This window comes from Myodes glareolus, chromosome 6 (genome assembly GCF_982192425.1).
Source record: "Myodes glareolus chromosome 6, mMyoGla1.1, whole genome shotgun sequence".
In the NCBI taxonomy this organism is placed as follows: domain Eukaryota; kingdom Metazoa; phylum Chordata; class Mammalia; order Rodentia; family Cricetidae; genus Myodes; species Myodes glareolus.
This window is the reverse complement of record NC_142031.1, coordinates 10250649-10266400: the sequence shown is the minus strand read 5'-3', so window position 1 is coordinate 10266400 and position 15752 is coordinate 10250649.

Below are 15752 nucleotides of genomic sequence, written 5' to 3'. Positions count from 1 at the left end.
GAGTTTGTTCTATTTGCAGGTGGGGGTGAGTGTGAGTGTGTGTGTGTGTGTGTGTGTGTGTGTGTGTGAAGATTCACTTATTTTTATTTTATGTGTATGAGTATTTGCATGTGTATATGTAATATCTGTGTGAGAGGCAAAAGGAGATATAAGAATCAGAATGGCTAGAGAGGACATTCTGAGTCTTGGAGCCTGGGATTAGAACACGTGCGACCAGTGCCGAAATCAAGTATGTTACTTACTGTAGTGATATTTTATGTATGTTCTATAAGTAAAGCTTGCCTGATGATCAGAGGTAAAACTAAGTCACTAGAGGTCAGGCAGTGTTGTCATCAAACACCTTTAATCCCAGGATTTGGGAGACAGAGGCATCTGGATCTCTGTGAATTCAAGGACATCATGGGATACACAAGGACAATGTAAAAACAGTTACACTTGGTGGTGACTCACACCTTTAATCCCAATACTAGGGAGTCAGTCAAAAGCCTTTAATCCCAGCTCTAGAGATAAATATAAAGTGTGAGGAAAAGCAACTCTCTCTCTCCTTTGGTCTGAGGATTTCTTAGAGGTAAGAGCTCTGAATTTCAGAGCACTGACTCAACAACACTTGGCAGTAAAGCTGTTTTCTGGCCTAGTCATTGAAATGTTTCCATCAAAGGCAGGACTGGTATAGCTGTGGAAATGAAGGAAGTAGATAAACGGGAAGAGAGTTTGTGGAGAATTATTTTAGAGGGGTTTGGGATTTGACTACAGTCTCTGATTTTGTAAATTCCCACACCTATCTACTCAAGCAGCAGATGGAAAAATCCAAATGGAATTGGATGGAAAGGTGTTCAATCATCCACAGAGTGGGCAGCTTTTGGCTGAAAGGTGGGGCTATAAAGGGAATGTGTGAGAGGAAGGGAGATACGAGGGTTAGAATGACCAGGCAAGACTCTGGGAGACTTGAAGCCTGGAGTGAATGCTTGGAACTTTGGGACCTGTAACACATGTTCTGTGTGTCCTGATTATGTAAGTCATTCACCCCCACAGGACACAGTCATACCCGGGATCACCAGTCTCTCATTTCCTGTTAGTATTTTTGCTTTTGTTGTTTGTCTCGTTTGTTGGGGGCTATTTTGAAACTGGAAGTCCGATGTAGCCCAGGCTAGCCTAGAACACCATTGAAGCAAAGTGTTATGAATACTAAGAATTGGAACTCATTTGTAGAAGTCTTACTAGAGTGCTGACGTTACAAAATTCAAGGACTAGGGCACACTGAGCAAGCACTGCACAACTACTCCAGTCGACGTTAGAAATATTAAATTCAACGTGATTATACGTGGTGATATTTTGTTTGTGATCTAGCAGATAAAGCTTAGCTGAAGATCAGAGAGTAAGCTGAGATGCTAGTTAGTGATAGGAGCCAGGCAGTGGTGGCACACACCTTAACTCCAGCATTTGGGAGACAAATGTCTGTGGATATCTGTGAGTTCAAGGCCACCCTGAGCTTCAGGAGATTGATCCAGTCTAAAAGAGAAGCAGAGCAACTGAGCCAGGTGGTAATGTCTCACACCTTTAATTCTAGTACTTAGGAGTCACACACCTTTAATACTGACACTAGGGAGGTGGAGACAGGAAGGGATATGACTGGGTGGGGAGAGAAATATGAGGCAGGAAGAAACAGGAGCTCAAGGCATTCAGTCTGAGGAGTTGTGGAGACCATATTTGGTCTGAGGATTTCCTAGAGGTAAGAACTAGTGGTTGGCTGCTCTGCTTCTCTGATCTTTCAGGTTTCACCCCCTACTATCTAACTCTGTTTTTTTTCTCTTTAATTTAGACCAATTAGAATTTGTACTCTATCTGTCAACCTCATGTTGTCCAGGGTGGCATTTAGCTCACAGAGATCTTTTGGCCTGTGTCTTCCAAGTGCTCAACTTGGCTTTGTGTTCTAAAGTTTTTGGAATAATAGGAACTGAATCCATTACAAAGATTCTCCCAACAAGTACCATTGATTAAATTCAAGTCATAGCTTGGGTGAGGGAACTTGAACATTGCAGGTGAGGATTGTGAGAGGCATTTGAAGATGGTTGCCTACAAAACTGTCTGGTTCATGTTTGATTCTCCTCTTTCTCGTGGCCTACTGAAGTGTAGTATGATTCAGGGAAGTATGGTTAGGCAGGATAACCAGGATCATTAGTTCTAATGTATGCTCATCTCCATGTGGCCTTCGAGGGAACGAGGGCTATGAGAAAGACAGATAGTGAGTGATAGAAAATCTTAGGTTCCCAAACACTTCAGGTGAGTGACTGTGTCCCTGAATAGTTTACATGTTGAAGGAGCAAAAAGTGGCTTGCTAAAGGTGTTTCCTCTGAAAGGCTTTATTCCTCTGCTTCTTTCCTTAGCATCTGTCTACTTGCATGTCAGGATGAGCTCCCGACCCACACTCCAGAGGCTGGCCATAAAAAGTCTGCTAAAGAATGATGCCTTGGCCAATGCTACTCTGAAGAACCTGCCCAAGGCTTTTTCCCACCACTATTTAAAGAGGCCTTCACTGGCAAACAGACAAACGTCATAAGGGCAATAGTGGCACCTGAACCTTTCCAAGCCTTCCTGTTGGAACTCTGATGAAGACTCCCAACCTGAAGACCCTGAAGGCTATGCTGGGGGGCCTGGATTTGCTGATTAATCAGAAGGATTGACCTAGGTAAGTGAGACACAGTTATCATGGATAGGAGGGCTCTGGGTGGAGGGAAGTAATCACAGACCTCAGAATGTGGTCCAAGTGGAATCAGAGCTTAGAAAAGGAGAAAAATGCAAAAGGACAGTGGTGTGCGGAGCACACTGAGAAGAGATGTGGTCAACACACAATGGCTCTTTCCCTTCCTCTTCTGTCTGTCAATAGAAATGAAAACACTCTGGGTTCAAGGAATGGATTTCAGGGAAGTGGAGGACTGGGGTCAAAACAAAGTATAAATTGATAATCAAACTGTCATTTGAATCTCCTTCTCCTTTGACCAACAGCAGTTGGATATTACAAGAACTACATTTGCGGGATACCCACCATAAGTTCTGGAAATTTTGGGTTGGAACAGAAGATGGTGTCTGCTCTCCAGATGTCATCAGTGAGACCTGACCTGTGCTGCATGGTCCCAGATGAGCGGAACAACTGGTTGTGACTGTGTGGATGAACCTTTCCCTCAAGACTAGCCATCTCACTACATACCTAAAATAATTCTATTGGTGGGCCATCAAGAGAAGAGATATGGTGCAGGTGATGTGTCCAAAGCTGGAGTTTGGGGGTACCCCTCTCTACTATCTCCTAATGCTGCTGAAGGTATTTGACCCAAGCTCTATAGAGGAATTCACAGTGAATGCACGTTGGGAATTGAGAACCCTTGAGACGATAGCCCCTCGCTTGCGCCAGATGAAAAACCTTCAGAAAATCCTTCTCAATGGAATCTCTGTACCTTTGGAATGGTTTGGAAACCGCAAGATGGTCAAACAGTGTATTACAGATATCATTAGATTAGCCAGGTACCAGAACTCAAGAAGTACCAGCATCTCCAATTGAATGATGTCTGCTTCCTGAATGAACAACTGGATCAAGTACTCAGGTGAGGAAGGATAGTGTATGAGGTCTTAAGCCACATGCTGCCCCTTGTCAGCTCTCTCCTCAGGACATTTAACAGTTTAAATCTCTCTCTCTCTCTCTCTCTCTCTCTCTCTCTCTCTCTCTCTCTCTCTCCCTCTCTCTCTCTCTCTTCTTTATCTCTCTTTCTCTCTCTTTTTTCTTTTTTTTCTTTCTCTCTCTCTCTCTCCCTCTGCCTCTCTCTCTCTGTGTCTCTTTTCCTGCCTTTATCTCTATCTCTCTTTCTCTCTTATACACACATACACACATTCCCCAATGGTAAAGTGTTCTTTGAACAGAGGTAGGGCAAAGAGAAATGACTGAGAGTGAATAAGACAACAGGGAAGGCTTGTGAGCAGGACAGAGGCTGCACTAGAAAAGTAGGGCTCATTGAGACTGTTATGGGCACACCCATGTTCCCGCTTCTCTGGCCAATAGAAGAGGGGCGTGGTGATTGGGAGAGAGCTGGAACCACTAGACAATCCCTGGGTCTCAGTGGGATGGTGATAATTGAATGGCCCAGCTTCTCTCCCCACTTGCCCAAGAGGGAGACACACACACACACACTGAGTTGGGAGTCTTCAGAGCAGGATCTCATTTAATGGTATCAGCCAGGACCTTATATAGGGTCGTCTTGGTGCTGGAGCAGCTCGGGATGTGTTGAAGCAGAGTAAAAAATAAGTGCTAATAATATTCTGCCACACTTGAGAAGACGTTGCTGGGCAGAGGAGGGTCTAGGTCAGCTAGCCAGTCCTAGCTAGCTAGGACTTCAAACTCTAGCTAGGCTCAGGAAGTTACTCCAGGCCTCATGCCAACTCAAGTTAGTCTCACGGAATTACACTGGGCCTCACCAAACACTAGTTAGGTTCACAAAGTTACACTGGGTCTCACACACAGAACTCATGAGGCCCAACACCCAGATATGGCTCTAAGTGTCCCCTTGTTGGTCCTTCTTGGTCTCCTGCTGTTACCAACTGTCAGCTTAGATGGTTCTGTGCTCGACTGTGCAGAGACAACAGATTTGGAGACAGAAACTGTCACAGTCACAGTGATTTTGCATGTGTTGTTAACTTTGCATCAGGGAGTACCCTGGTCTTTATCTTCATGATGCTCGCAAAATGAACTTTGGCCCGACTGGCCTCTGTTACATTGAAGTATCATCCTTTCTTTACCATTATTAGACTTTACTGAGATAAACTCCTCTGTCTCTCTGTAGGTGCATGGAGAGTCCCTTAGAGACCCTTGCAATCACTCGATGCTCACTATCAAATGCAGACATGAGTTATCTGTCCCAGAAAACAGCTGTACTGCCAAGTGATGTTGAGTCAGTATTCTGAAATTCAGAGCTCTTATTCCTAAGAAATCCTCAGACCAAAAGAGAATAAGTTGCTTTCCCTTGCACCTTATATTTATCTCTAGAGCTGGATTAAAGGCTTGTGACTGACTCTCTAGTATTGGGATTAAAGGTCTGAGCCATGGCCATGTGTAAATATTTTTGCATTGTTCTTGTGTATCCCATGGTGGCCTTAAATTCGCAGAAATCCAGCTGCCTCTGTTTCCCAAATTCTGGGATTAAAGATGCTTGATACCTCTGCTTGGCCTCTAGTGACTTAGTTTTACCTCTGATTATCAGGCGAGTTTTATTTCTAGAACATACATAAAGTGGGAGCGTGGGCACCCTGCAGAAGAGTTGAAGAGAAGGGGAGGGTGAAGGAGGGGAGCAGAGAAAAATGTAGAGCTCAATAAAAATCAATAAAAAAGGTTTGCAGAAATCTAGAACACAAAAGGCACAAATTAGCAGAGACTGGTTGCAGACTACTAATGACTTTCAAAGATGGTTAGGAGACATTTCCAGTCTACAACCAGCTGCTGGGAAAACACCTGATCTTATAATTCATTTAGACATAACCTTAGATGGTGATAAAGACTTGAATAGTCCCAGAGAATTAACAGCTGAAGCAGAAAAGAAATTGACAGCTGTTGAGGAGAAATTACAGGAGGCACATGTGGAATAGGTGAATCCAAGTCTTAATTGTATTTTAATCGCATTGCCTTCCAGAATTTCTGCTACTGGAATTTTAATATAGAGGGATGATATTATCTTAGAATGGATATTTTTAACACATAAACCAAATAAAAAGTAAAAACTTATATTAAGTCAGGTCTCTGAATTAATTATAAAAAAATAAATTGAGACTTTATCAATTAGCAGATATAGACCTAGCAGAGATTATAGTGCCTTTCAATACTGAGGAAATACAAAATTTAGGGGAAGACAATGAACTATGGCAAAGATCTTGAGCCACTGGTCATTAATATCACTTAATATCAATGGACTCAATTCACCTGTAAAAAGGCACAAGTTAAGAGAATGGATACGAAAACGTATTCAACATTCTGCTGTTTACAAGAAACACACCTCAACCGCAAAGAAAGACATTTATTTAGAGTAAAGGGTTGGGAAAAAGTTTATCAATCAAACGAACCTAAAAACAAGCAGGTGTGGCTATACTAATATCTAACAAAAATGACTTCAAATTAAACTCAATTAGAAAAGATGGAGATGGACACTTTATACTCATGACAGGAATAATTAATGGGAGGAAGTCTAAATCCTGAATATCTATGCCCCTTATATAAAAGCACCCACATATGTAAAAGAAATATTAATAGAAATCAAAGCATACATCAAACCCCACACTCTAATAGTGAGATACTTCAACACTCCTTTCTCACCAATGGGCAGGTCAACCAGACAGAAACCTAACAGAAAAATAAGAGAACTAATGGAGGTAATGAATCAAATAGATTTAAGTGACATCTATAAAACATTCCACCCAAATAGGAAAGAATATACGTTCTTCTCAGCATCTCATGGAACCCTCTTGTAAATTGATATCATACTAAATGGCAAAGCAAACTTCCACAGATGAAAAATAAAATTAGTAACCACCTGTGTCTTATCGGATCACCATGGAATAAAGTTATAATTTAACAGCAATTCTACCCCAAAAAAGCCTACAAATTCATGGAAACTGAACAGTCAACTACTGAACCACCCCTGGGTCAGGGAAGAAAAAAAATTAAAGTCTTCCTAGAATTCAACAAAAATAAACACACAACAATCCCAAAACTATGGGACACTATGAAAGCAGTGCGACGAGGAAAGTTCATAGCTCTAAGTGCCCACATTAAAAATCGGAGAAAATTCACATTAAAGACTTAACAGAACAGCTGAAAACTCTAGAACAAAGAAGAAGCAGTCTCAGCCAGGAGGAGTAGAAGACTGGAAATAAGCTGAGGGCTAAAATCAACAAAATAGAAACACAGAAAACAATCCAAAGAATCAATGAAACAAAGAGCTGGTTCTTCGAGAAAGTCAACAAGATTGAAAAATCCCTATCAAACTAATCAAAAGTCAGAGAGAGAAACCACCAGTTAATGAGATCAGAAATGAAAAGGGGGACATAAAAACAGACACTGAGGAAACTCAGAGATTCTTTAGGTCTTACTACAAAAACCTGTATGCCACAAAGTTGGAAAATGTAAAAGAAATGAACTTAGTTTTAGATAAATACCATATACCAAAATTAAATCAGGTGAACAATTTAAATAGACTTAGAAGTTGTTAGGAAATAGAAGCTGGCATAAAAAACCTTCTAATGAAAAAAAAACCCAGGACCAGATGGGTTTAATGCAGAATTTTACCAGAACTTCCAAGTAGAGCTGATACCTATATACCTTAATGTGTTTCACATAATAGAAACAGAAGAGTCATTGCCAAACTCTTTTTATGAAGCTACAATTTTTTGGATAAAATTTATAGCAATTATACCAAAAGCAATAGAATTAGCCTTATTCAGGGAACTTCTTGGATGCTTTCATGAATTGTATGTAATGCTCCAATAACTGGAGCCCGTACATTTCATACTGATACAAATAAATCAGGGAAGGCAGCAACTAAACCAAAGGGTTATCAAATGAATGAAATCAGACATATGGATGTGTTCGATTTTACAGAATAAGGAAAATTAAAATATGTACAACCCACCATTGACACTTATTTTGGTTTTCAGTGGGCAAATTCTTTAAGCTCAGAAAAGACTGAGTGAAATTAAAGGCATACCGTTCCACTGCCCAGCGAAGTCTTAGTCTTTAAGTTACATATGTATTAAGAATTACAGATCAAAATCATCTATGTTTGTCATACTTATAGTAAGACTAACCAGGTTCTTTAGATACATGGAGATTGTATTCTGCATAGATAAGAAATCTTCAACCACTTCAAAGAGCTGTAGAATATGGCCTGTTAATAACTTAGGGTTCTGTTGAAGTGATACATGATTGTTCCTGACAGCACTGATCTATTACCAACAGAATATTGAGAACCAAAGACACTCCACTTGGAGCTTGTTTGCTTCTTGGCAGAACATGCCTTCGGGCAAGGAACTGCCCATGCTTCAACAACTGACAATGTACATGGTATATAGAAATGGATACACAGGACTGTCAAATCTTTCTAAGACAGAGTAAGATGATTTTGAATAATTTCCTGACTCTGAAAATGGTATGTCAGTCACTCTAGGCCTTAGCCAAAGACGGTTGCTTCAAGGTTGCAAATGAGACTTTGGGTGATTGCCAAAGTAGCCAGTTGTCTTTGTCATTTGTTGCACATTTTAGAAATTGCTTGACTGCCCTTCCTGATTACTCAAGTAATGTTATTTCCCTTCTCAGATCTTTGATGGGGTTGAAGGCTAGATAGTTGTAGTTACTTTCCTCTAATGGCTTGTCCAAGTTATATATTATACAAGACTTAAACTCATTAGAATAGGACAATTATTGAATATATTTGTTCTTATTATATATAATTTCCTATTAGGCTTAGAACTCTTATTCATTTATTTGTTTGTTTGTTTGGTTAGTTGGTTGGTTGGTTGGTTGGTTGGTTGGTTAGTTGGATTTTCCAGACAGGGTTTCTCTGTGGCTTTGGAGTCTGTCCTTGAACTAACTCTTTTTGACCAGGCTGGTCTCAAACTAACAGAGATCCTCCTGCTTCTGCCTCCCTAGTGCTGAGATTAAAGGCATGTGCCACCACTGCCTGACGAAATATCTTATTTAAACAAAAAGGGGAGGTGCTGTAGGAAATCATACAGGAAATAGCTTTTAACTTACCCATTCATTAGGGTGAGGCCTCTTTACTCTTTGTGCCAATATAAAGTATGGATCTACTCTCCTTTCTGGCTGTGGGATTTGGTTGCTCTACTCCATCCTAACAGAAGATATTTACTTATGAGTCTACCCCTATCCTCAGCACTTTTGATCTCAGCCACTTTGACAGGTGTAAGATGGCATCTCAGAGTCATTTTGATTTGGATTTCTCTGATTGAAGGATGTTGACCAAACCCTGAAATGTCTTTTGGCCATCTGAGATTCTTGTGCTGAGCATTCTCTGTTTAGATCTGGACTCATATTGATTGGATTATTTTGTATTTTGACATCCAATTTCTTGAGTTCATTATATCTTTTGAAGATCATCCCTCTTCAGATTTGGGATGATGAAAATATTATCCCATTCTGTAGGCACACACACACACACACACACACACACACACACACACACACACAAAGTCCTTTCGCTTAGAGAAGATTTCCAGTTTCAGAAGGTCACATTTAATGCTTTTTACTCTCAGTTTCTGCGTTCTTGGTGTTATATTTAGGAAGTAGTCTCTTGTGCCAATGCATTCATGGTTCATTCCCATTTTCTCTTCTTTCACGTTCTGTGTAAGTGGATTTATGTTGAGGTCTTTGATCCACTTGGACTTGAGTTTTGTGCATGACAATAGTTATGAATCTGTTTGTAATCTTTCACATGACAATATCAAGTTATGCTGGCACTATTTGTGGAGGAAGCTTTCTCTTTTTCATTGTAAATTTTGGTTTCTTTATCAAAAATCAGGTGTTCGTAAGTGTAAGGGCTAATATCAGGGAATTTGATTCAATGACTTTGGTCCCTACATCTGTTTTTATGTCAATACAAAGCTGGTTTATCAGCCAGTTGGTAGTGGAACAAGTCTATAATTCCAGTACTCAGAAGGTAGAGGCAGGCAGATCTCTGTGAATTCAAGGCTAGCCTGGTTTACAAGAGCTAGTTCTATGATAGGCTCCAATGTTATAGAGAAATCTTGTCTTGAAAAACCAAAATAAAATTACTGTAGCTCTATTGTTGAGTTTGAAGTCAGGGATGGCAATGTCCTTGAAACTTCCCTTCTCGTACAGGATTGTTTTGAAGAATTGCCTAGGGAATATAATGGGAATTGCCTTAATTCTGTGGTAAGATGGCCATTATTATTATGTTGATTTTACCTATCTAAGAGCATGGGAGATCTTTCCATTTTCTGATTTCTTCAATTTCTTTCTTCAAAGACTTAAAGTTCTTGTCAAATAGATCTTTCACTTTCTTGGATACAGTTACCCCAAGATTCTTTTATGCTGTTTGTGACTATTGTGAAAGGTGATGTTTCTCAGATTTCCCTCTCTGCTTCTTTGTTCTTTGTGTATAGGGGGGTTATTGATTTTTTTTAGTTAATCTTGTATTCTGCCACATTCCTGAAGGTCCTTATCAGCTCTGGAACTTTCTTGGTAGAATTTTTTTTTTGGTAACTAGTATATAACTGCATTTAATGAATGTTGGACTGTTTTGATGCTTATTTATGGCATTAATAGAGAATGGATCCCATGATTTTGAATGATCGTTTTCTGTAGAATAGACTCACCTCAATAGCATGGGGACACATCTTCTCAAGGTCCTTAGTACAGGGAATCATGGCATGTACTATCTCCTCAATATTGTTCACCTATTTTATATTTACACCAGATATCCATTTATTCATACTGGGTGACACTGAGTGAATCTGATAAACATTTTTTCTTCTACAAGTGAGTGACCAGCCTCCCAGTTGGACAGCCCAGATCACACAATTTTCACATGTTTATTTTTATTTTTTATTTTTATTTATATATTTGTTTTTTGTGTTTCAAGGCAAGATTTCTCTATAGCTTGGGGACTATCATAGAACTAGCTCTTGTAGATCAGGCTGGCCTCAAACCTACAGAGATCCACTGGCCTCTGCCTCCCAAGAACTGAGATTAAAGGTGTGTACCACTACTCATGGCCCATGTTTATTTTTAAATATACAATAAGATCTGAGGAGAACACTAGTCCTGTTTGCCTCATCTCAAATACTTAATAAGTCATGTCACCACCCACAGCAAGACACTTGCCCTAAGTTTGTCCTTTTGCTCTGTAGTTCATTTCCACTAAAAGAGGCTCTCCAGCCCACACTCAGCAGAACACTCTCACACTGTTAAAATGAAAACTAAGTAGAATACTAGGAAAATGGTACAAGAAGAATTTACACATAAAGATAGCATCACTTCCCAGTTTCCCTTTGCTTCAAATACAATAAACAAGGCGTCTTTTTAGGCGCTACTGGATTACATAATGAGTAAAATAATGCAGGAAATCAGAGAAAAACCAGAAGTGGGTCAAAACACAGTATTGATCTGCTTGAACGGGGGATCATGAAGGGAGATCATGTTTAGAAATCTAATACTCAGCTTCTTATTAATAATGATTGACTGGGAAGAAGAGTGATAGGTCTTGTGTAGTATTAGTAAAGAGGCATACAGGTCTGGTTTTCTCTCTGATCTTTTGAATACAGAAAACTCAACATTCAGTATGGAAATGAACTGTGGTTCTATGATGAGGTGAGTGTTTTGGAGCAGTAGAATTTAGAAAATTTCTGAGATTGGCTTTAATATTCGTTTTCTACACCACAGAAGTACAAGCTTTGACTAGATAATTTGGACCTGTCACTTGTGTAGAACTGGCCAAACTGTGTGTGCTCTATATTGCTCAATTGCTCTAAACATGAAACTGCTTTTCCCTGATATGGACTTTATGATACAGTGCCCAGTGTGGAACCATGAATTCTGACTTTCTGAATCCTCCTGAACCAATGATGCATGTTTCACTGTGAAACATCTAACGAATTCCACCAACATCATTTATTTATTTGTTTTTATTGAGCTCTACATATTTTTCTGCACCCCTCCCTGCCTCTTTGTCTCCCCTTTAGTCCTCCCCCAAGGTTCCCATGCTCCCAATTTACTCAGGAGATCTTTTCTTTTTCTACATCCCATATAAATTAGATCTATGTAAGTCTCTCTTAGTGTTCTTATTGTTGTCTGAGTTCTCTGGGATTGTGGTTTGTAGGCTGCTTTTCTTTGCTTTATGTTTAAAAACCACCTATGAGTGAATACATGTGATAATTGTCTTTCTCTGTCTGGGTTGTCTCACTCAACTAACATTTTCTAGCCTAATCCACTTGCCAGCAAAATTCAAGATGTCGTTATTTTTATCTACTGTGTAGTACTACATCTACTGTGTAAATGTACCACATTTTCCTTATTGATTCTTCAGTCAAGGAGCATTTAGGTTGTTTCCAGATTCTAGCTATGACAAACAAAGCTGCTATGAAGATAGTGGAGCACATGTCCTTGTGTTATGATTGAGCATTTTTTGATATATACCCAAAAGTGGTATTATTCAGTCTTGAGGAAGGTTGTTTTCTAATTTTCTGAGAAATTGCTACACTGACATCCTAAGGGTTTATAACAGCTTGCATTCCCACCAGCAATGCAGAAGTTTTCCCCTTTCCCCACAACCTCTCCAGCATAAGTTGTCATCAGTGTTTTTGATCTTGGCCATTTTATAAGTGCAGGATGAAATCTCAGAGTTGTTTTGATTTGCATTTTTCTGATGACTAAGGATTTTAAGCATTTCCTTAAGTGACTTTCATCCATTTTAGATTCGTCAGTTGTGAGTTCTCTGTTTAGGTCTGTACTCCATTTTTTATTGGACTATGTGGTTTTTTTGGTGAACAATTTCCTGAGTTCTTTGTATATTTTGGAAATTAGACGTCTTTCTGATGTGGGGTTAGTGAAGATATTTTCCCATTCTGTAGGCTGTTGTTTTGTCTTGTTGAAAGTGCCCTTTGCTATCCAGAAGCTTTTCAGTTTCATGAGGTCCCAGTTATTAATTGTTTTTCTCAGTGTCTAGGCTACTGGTGTGATATTTAGAAAGTGGTTTCCTATGCTAATATGTTCAAGTGTACTTCTCACTTTCTCTTTTATTAGGTTCAGTGTGTCTGACTTTATGTTGAGGTCTTTGATCCATTTGGACATGAGTTTTGTGCATGGTGATAGATATGGGTCTATCTTCATTCTTCTACATGTTGAAATCCAGTTACAGCAGCATCACTGGTTAAATATGCTTTCTATTTTCCTTTTGATATTTTTGCTTCTTAGTAAAAAATCAGGTGTTCAGAGATGTGTGGATTCCTAATCAGGTCTTCTATTCAGTTCCATTGGTCCTCCTGTCTGCTCTTATGCCAGTACCAGGCTGTTTTCAGTACCATAGTTCTGTTGTAGAATTTGAAGTCAGGGATTGTGATGCTTCCAAAAGTTCTTCTATTGTACAGTATTGTTTTGGCTAACCTGTTTTTTTTTCCATATGAAATTGAGTAATGTTCTTTCAAGATCTGTTGAAGGAGAGAGGGCTCTTTGTTCTGTCCCACCCAGCTAGCTTAACCCTTAAATACCCACACAGAAATTGTATTAATTAAATCACTGCCTGGCCAGTGTCTCAAGCCTCTTATTGGTTAACTCTCACATATAAGTTTACCATTCTCCATTAATGCCTATCACCACTTGACTGTGACTTATTGGTGTGAGTCTAGCCAGCATTCACCTCTGGCAGGAGAAACATGGCATCTGCCATTCTGCCCTTCTTCCCAGAATTCTGTTCTATCTCCCACACTACCTGAGTTCCATACCATCAACTAGGCCAAGGCAGTTTTTTTAATAACCAAAGAAAGCAACACAAATACAGAAGGACTTCCTACACCAGAGGACTGTGAAGAATTTTGCTAGATTTTGATGGGTATTGCATTGCATCTGTAGATTGCTATTGGTAAGATTGCAATTTTTACTATGTTAATTATGCCCACCGAAGAGCTTGGGAGATCTTTCCACTTTCTGGTGTCTTCTAAAATTTCTTCTTCAAATATTAAAATTTCTTGTCATACAAGTCTTCCACTTGTTTGATTAGTTACTCTGAGATATTTTATGTTATTAGCAGTTATTGTGAAGGGTATTGATTCTCTGATTTATTCTCCAGCCTTTTTATCATGTATTTATAAGAGGGCTACTGATTTTTTTAAGTAATCTTGTATCCTGCTACATTAATGAAAGTGTTTATAAGTTGTAGAAGTTCCTTAGTAAAATTTATGGAACTGCTTATAAAAACTATCATATCATCAGTAAGCACTGAGAATTTGACTTCTTTTTTTTCCAATCACTGACATCATTTCTAAAGGTGTTTATTTAAACACATTGGGAAGGCAATCATGGGACCTAATTTTCAAAAATGGCACAAAAAATGAGTGATGTCATAAATACTAGGATAATTGTCCTTGTATATATTTAGAAATAAAATTTCATCCATGTTTTTTGGAAATCAGATGCAGAGCCCCAGGGAAGAAAGAGTCAATGTTTTCTCAATGGATAATAAAACATCTGCCCACGTTTTAAAAAAAGGATTCGTGAATGCTTTAGTAGCTTCTCATTTGGCCACAGAAATAAAAGCAGGTGGCCATACCCAGGTGCCAATTTGATGTGCTGTTCCACATGACCTGTCACAACTCAACTTCCCAGGTTTAGAGCAGAAAAACATGCTGACTTTGGTTTTCTTCTTCTTTCTCCAGAACATTTTATCTCAGGAGGCCAGTTTCATCCATCCCAGGTGCTTTTGGAGAATGAAGCAGAAAGAAGAGTATGATAGAGAATCACAACCACATTATACCTTTTTAATTCTCCCAACAAATTTTACAGATGCTTCTGAGTGTTGTCGAGCCATTTTGCATGAAATGTAAGTACCTTTGTATTTTCTATGTAAATGTCATCATGGATATTCCATGAGGGGTCAAGAGGGTGAACATCTGAACAATGCCTTGAATCATCTGCCCTGTTCTCCCAACCTACACACCAATAAACAACACTACATTCTTTTAGAGACCACATGATATTTTTCTACTTTTTATTTTTCCAGAGAATGTTCTATTTTTCTCCAGGATACCCTCCAAATTTCCAGACTGGGTGCTGTGTGAAGAAGTACTCTATACCTATTCCATCACATACAGCCTGTCTCTTTGCTGTTTCCACAGTACAGTAGCAGGTGATGCCTAATCTAAAGATAGTCAGTGTTTGAGATTCACAAGTTCTAATCTCAGATTCTTGTTGCATGTGGCTGAAATTTTCAATGATATAATTTCTGTGTGGTAATAAGGAATATTCTAAAACACTTATTTTGAAAATATATAGATAAATGTCTATTTTCATACATAAAAACACCACAGTGGTACAGTTTCTAAGTGGTAAAGTGATAATATTTAATTTTGAATGAATTATTCAAAATGAAAACGTCTGTTTGATGTTTAATAGTCAGATGATAGGCAAAGAGTTAGGAGGAAATAACCATTTTTATTCTTTCCATACACAGAAACACAAATTGGTATCATTCTTTTCCAAATGACTCATGACCCCATTTTATCCATAAAACTCCAAAAATATTTTCCATACAGTTTACAACTAAGGTCTTCTATTTGGCAAACATCTCATACTGGCACATATAAATCCCAGAAGAATACCAATGTTGTGTTAAGTTAACTGGAAAGATATCTGGAAAGATATTTTCCAGAAGAAAATTTATGCTGGTGGGATACACTCAGTGTGAATATATGGTATACTGGCATAAACATAAAATAGGTGAGCAATATTAGGGAGGAATTACATGCCCTGAATTTCTTCACTCAGGACCTGGAGCAGGTATAGCCCCATGCCTTTGAGGTGAGTCTAGTCTACAACAAAAAAAATCATTCAAAACCATGGAATCCATTTATTATTTATGGCCTAAATGTGCATTAATACTCTCTATGTACACAGATGCATACAGACATACATATTTACAAAATACATCTCTGGTATTTGAATACATTTAAATATATATCTTAAAAATGATTTA